Raw genomic sequence first — 6,134 nt, 5'->3', positions numbered from 1 at the left:
CATGAAATTTGAACTTTTTCACGAATTTGGACATTCTGTACATCTGTTGTACAGAATTTTCCATTGAATTTTCACGGTATCATAGAATGAACGAATTCAAATTTTTCGTCGTATTTGGACTATTTATCCATCTAGTGGTCAAAATTTTCCATTGAATTTTCTCAATATTGTACATTGAATGAGTTCATATTTTTCCACGAATCTAGACTTTCTATACATCTAATGTTCATAATTTTTCATCGAATTTTCACGATATCGTACATTTAATGAGTATGAGTTTTTCCACGTAATCGGAATATCTGTCTACCTAATGTACTCAATTTTCCATTGAATTTTAATGATATCGTACATTAAACGAATTCGGATTATTCCTTGAATCTGGACGTTTCGTACATCCAATGTACTTAATTTTCCATTGAATTTTAAAGATATTTTAAATTCAACGAATTAATTTTTTTTTTCACGAATTCGGACTTTTTGTACATCTAATGTAACAAATTTTCCATTGAATTTTCACAATATCATACAGTTAACAAATTCAAAATTTTCCCTAAATCCAGAATATCTGTAAATCTAATGTACACAATTTTCCATTGAATTTTAAAATTTTTTTACATTGAATTCAAATATTTCCACGAATTCGTATGTTTTGTACTTCTAATGTACACAATTTCCATTGAATTTTCATCATATCGGAGATTTAATGAATTCATGTTTTTCCACATTTTGGGATCCTCTATCTATCTAATGTACACAATTTTCCACTAAATCTTCACGATATAGTACATTCAATGAATTTGAATTTTTCTGTGTATTTGGACTAATTGTCCATCTAATGTTCTCAATTTTCCATTGAATTTTGACGATTTCGTACATTCAACAAATTGAATTTTTTCCATGAATTTGAACTTTCTAACATCTAATGCAAAGGTTTTTACTTTGAAATTTCACTATTCTGAAAATTGAAAAGAATTTGAATATTTCCAAGAATCTGGATGTTCTGAAGAACAAATGTACATTATTTTTTTTTTTTGATGAATTTTCGCGATATTGTACATCAAATGAATTTGAATATTTCCACGAATTCGGATCATCTTTACATCTAATGTACAAAACTTTTCATTGAATTTTCATGATTTCATACATTAAACGAATTCGACTTTTTCCATGAATCCGGACTTCTGGTACATCTAATGTACACAATCTTCCATTTAATTTTCTGGATTTGGTACAATCATGAAATTCAAACTTTTTAACAAATTCGGTCATTCTGTACATCTGTTGTACAAAATTTTGCATTGAATTTTCACGGTATCATAGAATGAATGAATTCAAATTTTTCGTTGTATTTGGACTATTTATCCATCTAATGGTCAAAATTTTCCATTGAATTTTCTCGATATTGTACATTTAGTGGCTTCATATTTTTCCACGAATCTAGACTTTCTATACATCTAATGTACATAATTTTCCCTCGAATTTTCACGATATCGTACGTTTAACGAATATGAGTTTTTCCATGTAATCAGAATATCTGTCCCCCTAATGTACTCAATTTTCCATTGAATTTCCTAGATATTGTACATTCATTGAATTCGAATTTTTCCATGAATCCGGACGTTCTATACATCTATTGTACAAAATTTTCTACTGAATGTTCACGATATCATACCTTCGACGACGTCAAATTTTTCCACGAATTCGTATGTTTTGTACATCTAATGTACATAATTTTTCATTGAATTTTCACGATATCATAGCTTCAACAACTTCAAATTTTTCCACAAATTTGGAGTTTCTGTACATCTAATGAACATAAATTTTCATTGAATTTTCAGGATTCCGTACATTCAACGAATTTGAATTTTTCCTGAAATACAAACATTTTGTACATGTAATGTACAAAATTTCCATTGTATTGTCACTATATCGTACAGACAACTAATTCAAATTTTCCACAAATTAGGAACATCTGTACATTTTATGTACAAAGTTTTCCATTGAATTTTCTCGTTATCGTGCATTCAACTAATTCGAACTTTTTCATGTATTGGACTTTCCATACATCTAATGTAAACAATTCTCCGTTGAATTTTCATGATATCATACATTCAATGAATTTGAATTTTTCCACGAATCTAGACGTTCTATACATCAAATGTACTCAATTTTCCATTGAATTTTAACGATATTGTACATTCAACGAATTCGAATTTTTACTTGAATCTGGACGTTCTGTAGATCCAATGTACTCAATTTTCCATTGAATTTTAATGATATTGTAAATTCAACGATTTTTCTTTTCATGAATTCGGACTTTGTGTACATCTAATGTACAAAATTTTCCATTGAATTTTCACGATATCGTACTGTTAATAAATTTGAATTTTTCCCTAAATCTGGAATATCTGTACATCTAATGTACACAAATTTCCCTTGAATTTTAAAATTTTTTTACATTGAATTCAAATATTTCCACGAATCCGTATGTTCGGTACTTCTGAAATACACAATTTCCATTGAATTTTCATGACATCGGAGATTTAATGAATTCATGTTTTTCCACCTTTTTGGATCCTCTATCTATCTGATGTACACAATTTTCCTCTAAATCTTCACGATATCGTACATTCATCGAATTTGAATTTTTCTGTGTATTTGGACTATCTGTCCATCTAATGTACTTAATTTTCCATTGAATTTTGACGATTTCGTACGTTCAATAAATTCAATTTTTTCCATGAATTCAAACTTTCTAACATTTAATATAAAGCTTTTTACTTTGAAATTTCACGATTCGAAAAATTGATAAGTATTTGAATATTTCCATGAATCTGGATGTTCTATACATCAAATGTACATTATTTTTTTTTTTTATGAATTTTCACGTTATTGTATATTTAATGAATTCGAATTTTTCCATGAATTCAGATGATCTTTACATCTATTGTACACAACTTTTCATTGAATTTTCACGATTTCATACATTAAACAAATTCAACTTTTTCCATGAATCCGGACTTCTGGTACATCTAATGTACACAATTTTCCATTTCATTTTCAAGATTTGGTACAATCATGAAATTCAAACTTTTTCACGAATTCAGACTTTCTGTACATCTGTTGTACAGAAATTTCCATTGAATTTTCACGGTATCATAGATTGAACGAATTCAAATTTTTCATCGTATTTGGACTATTTAGCCATCTAATGGTCAAAATTTTCCATTGAATTTTCTCGATATTGTTCATTCAGTCAATTCAAATTTTTCCATGAATTTGGACTTTCTATACATTTAATGTACATAATTTTCCCTTGAATTTTCACTATATCGTACATTTAACGAGTATGAGTTTTTCCACGTAATCGGAATATCTACCCCCTTAATGTACTCAATTTTCCATTGAATTTTTTAGATATCGTACATTCATTGAATTCGAATTTTTCCATGAATCTGGACGTTCTGTACATCTAATGTACACAATTTTGTACTGAATTTACACGATATTATACCTTCGACGACTTCAAATTTTTCCACGAATTCGGACGTTTTGTACATCTAATGTACATAAATTTCCATTGAATTTCCGTGATATCATACCTTCAACAACTTCGAATTTTTCCACAAATCCGGAGTTTCTATACGTCTAATGAACATAAATTTTCATTGAATTTTCAGGATTTCGTACATTCAACGAATTTGAATTTTTCCTCAAATTCAAACATTCTGTACATGTAAGGTACAAAATTTCTATTGAATTGTCATGATATCGTACGGTCAACGAATTCAAATTTTTCCACAAATTCGGAACTTCTGTACATTTAATGTATAACATTTTCCATTGAATTTTCTCATTATCGTACAATCAACTAATTCGAAGTTTTTCATGTATTCGAACTTTCCGTACATCTAATGTAAACAATTCTCCGTTGAATTTTCATGATATCGTACATTCAACGAATTTGAATTTTTCCTTGAATCTAGACGTTCTATACATCAAATGTACTCAATTTTCCATTGAATTTTAACGATATCATACATTCAACGAATTCGAATTTTTCCTTGAATCTGGACGTTCCTTTCATCCAATGTACTCAATTTTCCATTGAATTTTAATGATATTGTGAATTCAACGAATTTAATTTTCTTTTTTCATGAATTCAAACTTTTTGTACATTTAATGTTCAAAATTTTCCATTGAATTTTCACAACAACATACAGTTAGCAAATTTGAATTTTCCCTAAATCCAGAATATCTGTACATCTAATGTACACAATTTTCCATTGAATTTTAAAATTTTTTACAATGATTTCAAATATTTCCACGAATCTGTATGTTCTGTACTTCTAATATACACAATTTCCATTGAACTTTCATGACATCAGAGATTAAACGAATTCATGTTTTTCCACCTTTGTGGATCCTCTATCTATCTAATATACACAATTTTGCACTAAATTTTCACGATATTGTACATTCAACGTATTTGAATTTTTCTGTGTATTTGGACTATCTGTCCATCTAATGTACTCAATTTTCCATTGAATTTTGACGATTTCGTACATTCAACAAATTGATTTTTTTCTATGAATTCGAACTTCCTAACATCTAATGTAAAGCTTTTTACTTTGAAATTTCACGAATTTGAAAATTGAAAAGAATTTGAATATTTCCACAAATCTGGATGTTCTGTACAACAAATGTACATTATTTTTTTTTTTAATGAATTTTCACGATATTGTACATTAAATGAATTCGAATATTTCCACCAATTCAGATCATCTTTACATCTAATGAACCCAACTTTTCATTGAATTTTCATGATTTCATACATTAAACGAATTCGACTTTTTCCATGAATCCAAACTTCTGGTACATCTAACGTACACAATTTTCCATTTAATTTTATCGATATGGTACAATCATGAAATTCGAACTTTTTCACAGATTTGGTCATTCTGTACATTTGTTGTACAGAATTTTCCATTGAATTTTCACGGTATCATAGAATGAACGAATTCAAATTTTTCGTCGTATTTGGACTATTTATCCATTTAATGGTCAAAATTTTCCATTGAATTTTCTCGATATTGTACATTCAATGAGTTCATATTTTTCCACGAATCTAGACTTTCTATACATCTAATGTACATAATTTTCCCTCAAATTTTCACGATATCGTACATTTAACGAGTATGATTTTTTCCATGTAATTGGAATATCTGTCCCCCTAATGTACTCAATTTTCCATTGAATTTTCAAGATATCGTACATTCATTGAATTCAAATTTTTCCATGAATCCGGATGTTCTGTACATCTAATGTACACAATTTTCTATTGAATTTTCACGATATCATACCTTCGACGACTTCAAATTTTTCCATGAATTCGGACGTTTTGTACATCTACTGTACATAATTTTCCATTGAATTTTCACGATATCATAGCTTCAACAACTTCGAATTTTTCCACCAATCTGGAGTTTCTGTACATCAAATGAACATAAATTTTCATTGAATTTTCAGGATTCTGTACATTCAACGAATTTGAATTTTTCCAGAAATTCAAACATTCTGTACATGTAATGTACAAAATTTCCATTGAATTGTCACGATATCGTACAGACAACTCATTCAAAATTTTCCACAAATTAGGAACTTCTGTACGTTTAATGTACAACGTTTTCCATTGAATTTTCTCATTATCGTACATTCAACTAATTCAAACTTTATCATGTATTAGACTTTCCGTACATCTAATGTAAACAATTCTCCGTTGAATTTTCATGATATCATACATTCAACGAATTTGAATTTTTCCTCGAATCTAGACATTCTGTACATCAAATGTACTCAATTTTTTGTTGAATTTTTACGATATCGTGCATTCAACGAATTCGAATTTTTACTTGAATCTGGATGTTCCGTTCATCCAATGTACTCAATTTTCCATTGAATTTTAATGATATTGTGAATTCAACGAATTTAATTTTCTTTTTTCATGAATTCGAACTTTTTGTACATTTAATGTACAAAATTTTCCATTGAATTTTCACAACAACATACAGTTAGCAAATTTGAATTTTTCCCTAAATCCAGAATATCTGTACATCTAATGTACACAATTTTCC

The sequence above is a fragment of the Quercus robur genome, chromosome 4 (genome assembly GCF_932294415.1).
Source record: "Quercus robur chromosome 4, dhQueRobu3.1, whole genome shotgun sequence".
In the NCBI taxonomy this organism is placed as follows: Eukaryota; Viridiplantae; Streptophyta; class Magnoliopsida; order Fagales; family Fagaceae; genus Quercus; species Quercus robur.
This window is presented reverse-complemented; position numbering follows the sequence as displayed.